The 8,103-nt window shown below is 48.2% G+C and overlaps 1 long non-coding RNA gene across 1 annotated transcript in view; it reads left to right on the top strand.

Moving 5' to 3' along the window:
- The window catches only part of LOC107182984, a 16,608-nt gene extending 16,070 nt beyond the window's left edge, over window positions 1-538 (top strand). The window contains exon 4 of the long non-coding RNA XR_001513762.1: window positions 529-538. This is a non-coding gene — a long non-coding RNA (uncharacterized LOC107182984). The remainder of the gene's footprint in view (window positions 1-528) is intronic.
- The last annotated feature ends 7,565 nt before the right edge of the window (window positions 539-8,103 follow it).

The following is an 8,103-nucleotide window of genomic DNA, read 5'->3' as shown; positions in this document are numbered from 1 at the left end:
CTTCTATAGTCATTCAGCATTGACTTTCTCTCTCATGGCGACCAGCGTAATTTCCTAACCAGCTGTTGAGCCCCCGTGTTGTGCCATAACCTGGGTACTGGAATGGGGCTGTGGGGTTGGATGAGGTGTGGGCTCTAGTGTAGATAACCGCACACTTGCTTTCTGGCTTGTGACTTAACTATTTCGTGAACGTGTGCTTTGTCTTCACAGCTAGATGAGACGATCTTCGAGGGCAGGAGCCCACGCCTCATCCTTCCACGTTCTCCTGCGCCTTACTGTAACGTTGTTGTTTGTTTCCCAGAGTTAATGGTCAGTAGATGCTTGCCGTGTGCCTTGTGACACAGAAATGGCGTTGGTGATGTGGAGAGATGACAAGCTGGGTTTTGATAACCCAACCGACGTTCCTGGTGAGTGAGTTCTGCCTAAGCTTTGGGTGAAAAAGAGCACCGATTCATATCGAAAGTCAGTGAGAAAGCGACTTACTTAGCTCATGGTGTTGGCATTTAAAAACAATGTGCTCTGTCGGAGGAAGACAGAGAGCACGTGATCTCACTTATGTGTGGGATCTAATGAACAAAATGAGCTGACGAACAAAATAGCTCCAGAGGCACAGAAGCATGGAACAGAGTGACAGTTCTCTGAGGGGAGTGGGGTTGGAGGGAGGGGAAGAGATCAACCAAAGAACATATATGCATGTATGCACAGCCCATGGACACAGACAGTAGTGTGGTGGAGGCTGGGGTGGGGCAGGAGCTGGGTGGAGGGGGAAGGAGGGGAAATGGGGACATCTGTAATACTGTCAACAATAAAAAAAACTTGCTCTAAATCATGTGTTATCCAATGAAGTATCTATGTATAAAAAAGCCTAATATGCAAATTGTCCCCTTAGGAGATTGACTGGGAGACCCAGAGTTTGATTGCTCGCTAATGATGTGAGCTGACCACCAGGGGGCAGTGCAGAATGAAGGGAGGCCCCGGCTGGCAGCTGGAAGGCCCCGATCAGCCCAGATGGGCCAGGCTTAGGGACGCTACCCATGCACGAATTTCGTGCACCAGGCCTCTAGTAATTAAATAGATGCATTAACATTCATGTATAGTTTTAGCATTGCTGTGCAAAGCTCACTGAATAAGTAATACTATTCTTTGTAGAGAAAAAAGACCAAGTTAGAGAAGCATACTGAGTTTTCATCTGCCTCTGTGTGGCTTAGCTAAGCTGCCCCCACATTTTACTAACACACACCAGACTCTACCTGAAGGGGGAGCTCTAACACTCATCGTGGTTCAAGGTCCTCAATCCTTCCACAGACCCCGGTTTTGTGCGCCTTCCCACCTTAGCTCTCAGCTTGCTGTTTCTTTTCCCATTAAAGAAATCCTAGCTATACACATAAACGTCACCCTAGAAGAACAAAGCGGCTTTACATCTACCGTGATCGCCTGACTCCTATTCACCAGGGATGGTATCCTGCATGCTGCACATATTGTTACTAATTCTCAAAACAACCTTGCAAGACGGGTAGTATTAGCCCCATTTTGCACACTGTTCTCTGCAGCTGCCTCTGTTTACCTGCCTATTCACTTAGTATTACCATAGTATTGTCATGGCTGATGTCATTCTACCAGAAGCAATACAATTTGAAAATACTTCCCTTCCAATGTAACACTCAGTTCTCCCACAAACCCCTCCTGTTCTCCGGGGCTCCTCTCAACAGGACCTCAGCATCAGACTTAGAAGGTTTTAGTGAGGACCGGTGGGCCCTTTCTGGCATTTTCTGGCCCAGGGCCTTGGAGCTGGGCAACACCTGGCACAAGCAAAGCTCCCGCCAGCAGAGCCCAGCGGCCCGCAGGCCGGCTTTCGACTCAATTAACTCTCATCTGAACACAGCTTTCTTTCTTTCCTTTTCCCCCCAGTTTTATTGAGATATAATTGACATTGTGGAAGTTTAAGGCATGCAACGTGATGATCTGATGCATGTATATATTTTGAAATGATTACCACAATAAAGTTAGTTAAAGCCCCGCATTTCACAGCATTACGTCTGTGTGTGTGTGTGTGTGGTAAGAACATTTAAGATCTACTCCCGCAGCAACCTGCAAGTACATACCACAGTGCTGTTGACTGTCGTCATTATGCTCTGCATTATAGAACATATTCACATGATAACTGGAAGTCATAACCTCTCCCATTTCTCCTACCCTCCCACCCCTGGCAACTACCATTTTACTCTCTGTTTGTATGCGTTTGGCTTTTAAAAATTTCAACAGAAATGAGATCACGCAGTATTTGTCCTCTGCGTCTGACTCATTTCACTCAGCAGAATGCTCTCCAGGGCTATCCATGCTGTGCAAATGGCAGGATTTCCCCCTTTTTTGTTGAGCCTGCCTTTCAGACTGCAGTTCCTGGGGGCGGGGGGCGGGGTAGGAGGGGGGATACCTGGGAAGAAAGAAACAAATAGCCAGCCTTTCACATCTGCAGGGTGGTATAAAGACCTCGGAATGAAATGGACCTTCTCCGGTGCCGCCGCAGCACCTGGGGCCCAGCCGTGAACAATGCTTCTGAGTGAGTAGCTGACACTCTTGACAAAAGTGCTTTTCTGACGGTGGAGGCCTTTCCCACAGGGTGCAGAGATGGCTTCAGGGCGGCTATGGGCTGGGCTAAGGTGGAAAACTAAAGACAAGATTATGGACTCAAATCTGCAAAGCGGCTGACTATGCTGACCATAGGCCCAATTAAGGGGACAATCCCTAAAAAAATATAAAATTAGCAAAAAGAGTTAAAGATCAGCATAAAAACTTCCGCCATTTCCCTCGAGTGTGGCCCCCGGGAGGAAGCGAACTCTTTATTCTTTATTATTATGGTTTTATTATCAAATCCCTCTTTCTTTAAAAGATATTTTTATTGATTTTTAGAGAGGAAAGGAGGGGGGGAAGGAGAGAGAGAGAGAGAGAGAGAGAGAGAGAGAGAGAGAGAGAGAAACATTGATGTGAGAGTGGAACATTGATTGGCCGCCTCCTGCACGCCCCGTCCCAGGATCAGGATCAAGGATGCCGCCTGGGCCCTCGGGAACTGAACGGGCAGCCTTTCGGTGCTCGGGCTGATGCTCTAATCAACTGAACACCAGCCAAGGCCCAGATCCCTCTTTCTTAAAGAAAAAAACAACCCACAAAACTTAAAATTATGTAAATACTATATGTGCATTCTAACATAATAGAAAACGAGGAAAAGTATGAAGAAGAATGAAATATCACTAAAGATTCCATCACCCAGAAATAACTAACATTTTGGTGTATTTCCTTCTGGCATTTTCCCAGGCATATATAAGGTAGAGGTATTACAACAGTGAAAATACAGTTTTGTATCCTGCCCCTTTTCACTTAAAATTATATAGCATTTCCCCATGTCATTGAATACCCTTAAAATCTTGATTTTAGTGGGTGTAGAATATTCTCCTGTATGAATGTCATGCAAGCGATTATGGACATCTCCAGTCATTGTTTCTACTTATGACCCGAGGAATGCCACACCCCACAGTAGATAGCTCTGTACACAGCCACTGTGCACATCCGTGCTTATTTCCTATAATCTTCCTCTCATTTCCAACCTCCAGACATGACTACTTCTAAGGCAGTAATTTTTAACCAGCAGGGCACGACCCCTCAGAGGGGATGTCAAAGAGCAGGCTCACCTGCAATTCAAAAAGCCTCATTCAAACTTTCCATTTGATTGATTGTTTTTGTTAGGATAGCCCGTTGTTTTGAAATTACATAACAAAATGAACGGCTTTGTTTTTCTGAAAGGGGAATGGGTTTAAAAGGTGTATTCATTAAGACATATTTATTGAGCAACTACTACGCGTGAGCCTCTGTGCTAGGCCTTGGGGGCTCCAGCCACAAACAAGACAGATGGGCTGAGAATGGATCCTCGGGTTTGTACGTAACACTTCGAAAGCCTCTAGCGGCCTGTACAGATGGTTTTTCCTTTCTCAGTCTTGCTTGGAGCAGATCATATCGATGCTGAGATTAAAAGGGGTCACCTGTGGTCAGTGCCTGGCACAGCGCCTGGAATACAGTTGGTCTTCAATGACGGCACTTGCCCTCCCCCTTCCTGTCTCCTCACAATGAAGTTCTCATCCATGCTGATGGGTGTGCTGAGCCGCTCAGCTCGCCAGACTGCACGTGACAGCCATTGGCCAGAGTTCCTCTCCATGGACCCAGAATCTTGGCATCATTAACACCGGACTCTCTCTAAGCTAAAACCAATAGGCCCTGCTTTGAAGGGTGGGCAGTTTAGACTCGGGGGTTCCACACTATCCTGTGAAGCCGGTGGTAGGCTTACATGAGGCGTTCCCTTGGAAGCTTTAATGGATATGTTAACATCACTGTTAACGGTCCCTCTAAACCTCAGAGTTGCTGGTGCTCAGTCCTCAAGAATCGCTTCTTGGTTTGGGAGCCCCTTCTCGTGACCTCGAGAGAGACGTGGCCACTTGGGGGGAGATGTGAAGGTCAAGCTGTCCTCCTGGGACAGGCCACCTCCCCCTCCCCACAGAACCCCAGGGGACAAACAGGAGATTCTTTGGGAGAGTGACGTTCTTACTGTGAAAATTCTTGTTTGTTTTCGGTGAGCATAAAAGCCATCCGTTTTCCATAAGGAATCTTGCCTCTTATGAACGTTATCTCCCCGCAGGGGTCCGCCGCAGATCCAGGTGCCCCCACGAAAGCTCAGAGAGCAGTTCAATGGCTTATTCTGTGAAAGGTCTAGGTGGTCCTGGTGACCCATAACTTCTTGAAGATATTGTCCTCAGAGATTGAAACTTTGAAAAATAATTTCCTGGCCTTACTGACATGAACCAAGCACATCTCTTTAGAAAGCCTGGGTGGAGCGCACAGCTGGGTTCTAGGTAAGGAATAATATGTTCTTCCTCTTCTTGCCTCCTACTCTCCCTGTAGTATCTTTTCTTAGATATATTTTCCCCTCTCTCCAGGGCATTTTAAATTTTTTGAAATCTTTCTGGAAGCTCATTATAACACCATGTATCCCAAAGTTAAACTAACCCAACACGGAGAAATTATTAGCCAAGTTTCTTTGATCCACATTAAAGAGTATTTGAAATATTGATCTTCTGACCAGCCTGCTAGATTATGGCCATCGGATAGTCTCCAGGGGAGGGTACTAGTCAAATCCATGACGTATGCTGCTCGTCAATAGATCAAGGTCGGGCACACACATAACTGCAATGGGAAACGAGGTAGGGGGACTTACACACCTAATTAACAGGAGCGAACGCTCACTTCCAGATCCATCCATTGATTTGGAGCGTTCTGATTGCTGAAAGAATTGCAAGTCAGAGCAATTTGAGGTGAGAGTTCATTTTTTCCTGAGTCAGGGGGCCCCAGTGCTTTAGAATGGGAAGCGTTCGCTTGCTCAGTCTCCCATACGGTGCGAGTTCGGATGCACTCTGAATGCACGCAGCTGATCCATGAACATCTGTCAAAGAAATCACCGTCTCCACAAATCAGCCACAGATCCAGCTGGAGACGGAGAACCACAGGCTCGTTGAGCTAATAAGCCCCCGAGTGCGGGAGCCATATAATTTAAAATTTGTTGTGTTTGGACACAGTGATAAATAAATAAGAAAAGGAACGTGGAAAAATACTGGTTCTCCAGCAAGAGCGAGGCGCTGAATTCCCCGGCATCGTCCACACAAGGCCGCAGTAAATCTGTTCTTTCAGTTTGATGATTTGAAAATATTTTCCCCAACGGGTGGCTTGTTACCATGTCCTGTGTCGCTCCACTTTATTCTCGTCCTGGGCCTTCCAAAGGACCTAAACTGCTTTTTAATCACATCGGTAACATAAACCATAATGACGTATTTTTTTTCCTTCCCCAGCGCCTAAGGCTGTGAGCACCTTCACAGCCGGCGAGCCCCTGGCAGAGGGACCGTGCCATTCTGCCCTGTCTCCAGCTCCGGGCTCAGCGCGCGGCCCACGGGGCTCCTTAAACACCAGTTCACGTGGATGACGGGACCCATAGCCACCCCTGAGCCCGAGGAGAGCCCCCGATGGGGCTGGGGACAGTGTGGCATCTGCAGGGCTCAGACCTTCAGGAGCATGGGCCCGCTGGTTTGTGACTTGCGATGAGGTGGAGGTTTGGAAGGAGGGAGATGGAAGGCAGGCAAAAGGGTGGGGCAGAGGGAAGGTTCCTGGAGAGCCTTCATTGCAGAGGAGAAATGGGGTGCTGGCCTCCAGCCGGAAGTCTTCAGCTGCTCTTCAAGGCTGAGCGATTCTCCGCCCGCCCGAGGGAAGAAGGATGACGAGGGGGAGCTAATGGGCTCCCTGTTATGGGCTGTAAAAGAAACAGCAGTATTCGCTGCTATAAATACTTGGCGCATGAGTAGTAAGCAGGGAATCATGAGCGGGTCCGAATTACTCATTTGTTACTCCGCAAGTGGAAAATGTAGTGTCAGCGGACGCAGCCAGCTAAAAGGAAGTCTCATACAGTCAGCGGGGGACAGACCCTCCGTGACCCCAACGGAAGGTCCGAGGCGGCCTGTGGGGGGAGAGAAGAGGCCCCTGGCCCTGTGGTTAACCCTCACACCAGCTCCTGCTCCCTGCAGCTCTGTAAGCCTCCCCCCACACCCCCCCTCCTTCTCGAAGGACTTCACAGCTACTTCTCATCACAGGGGCAGCTGTCCCCAGGGGCCACTTGTTGGGGGGGGGTGCCATGGCCATTACCAGAGTGCCCTGGACAAGCCCACTTTCTTTTTCTCCAAAGCTCGAATCCGTCCTGTTAATACACTAAGTTTCATACTCCAGACACACTTGGGTTTGAATTTGTAAGACAAGCTGGAGAAGGTGAAGTGACTCACATCTCTGAGATTCAGCATCCTCATCTCGAAAATGTGGGGTGACCAACCGTCCCGGGTTTGCCTGGGGGGCAGGACTCCCACGTCGCAGGCAAACCAGGACGAGTTGGTCACCTCACTAAAACAGGAATAGTAACAGCTCATTTTTTTTTTCATGGATGAAATGTAAGACGGTTTGTAGAGTATGTGACAGGGAGTCAATATCCAGTCAATGCCAGCTCCCACCTCCCTTAAGGAATGAAAAGTGTTTGTGAAACAGGCTTCGTGGAGCATCTGCCAGATACTTCGAATGAAGTCTGAAACACAGCTCCTGTCTTCGCGGCACTCGCCACGCAACTGGGATGTGACATGACTACTCATGGTATCTACTTGGACTTTCAGATTCCACGTTCCCCGCCAAGAGATGGGAAGATGCTCAGAATCGAGGATGCACACGCACCGAAATGGGAGTTGAAGGACCACAGCCACGGAATTAGGGAGACAGGGATGGAATAATTAGACTCGAAACCCAAGGCTAAGGAAGGCTTCCCCCCTTTGAATGCAAAACAGCCGAGAACCAAAGAACAACAACACAGAGCAGGCTAAACGCAACGGGAAATGACATGGTTGCCGGGGTCCGACCCCAGCAGGTCCAGGTGCCCCCAAAGGTGTGGACGGAGTCGGCGAAGAAGGAATGACATGGAGACAGCGTTCAGTTGATCAGCAGCCTTGCCAGGATCTCTAGCCACAATCTCCAGCCAAGTTCTGTGTCCATGTTCTCTTGCTAGGTTCTCCAGCCACGTTCTCCAGCCAGGTTCGGTCGCCAGGTTCGCCGTTTATTGTCTTGTTACATCCGTATTTATACCAGTTGATTTTAATCCTGTCAATTTCTATTACAAAGGTTAGGGCATTTCTTATCTCCATTCCAGGGAGTAAACATTATGTAGCTTAAGCATGATTGTTTGTAGTGAGTAACTACCCGCCTGGCACTTAGTTAAGGAGTTTCATCCCCTCCCTGACTTCAGGGAAAAATCTCTACCTGGGGAAACAACCTTTATCGGAGAGGTGACCTTGGTTAAAACACATAGTGCCAAGAAGGTGAGCAAATATATTAAGAACAGTATGCCATATATGCCAGGTCCCTTGAAACAGCAAGGATGGACCGGCTCCCAGCACATGGTGTCAGTTTCAGAAGTTCAAGGTCGTGCTCTAGACGTTCAAGGTGGAGCTCGGTGATGACCTCCCTAGACCAGCTGCAGGTTAA

The sequence above is a fragment of the Myotis davidii genome, unplaced genomic scaffold (assembly GCF_000327345.1).
Source record: "Myotis davidii unplaced genomic scaffold, ASM32734v1 scaffold217, whole genome shotgun sequence".
NCBI classification, from domain to species: domain Eukaryota; kingdom Metazoa; phylum Chordata; class Mammalia; order Chiroptera; family Vespertilionidae; genus Myotis; species Myotis davidii.
The sequence above is the reverse complement of the archived record's forward strand: the minus strand, read 5'-3'. Positions and strand labels throughout refer to the sequence as shown.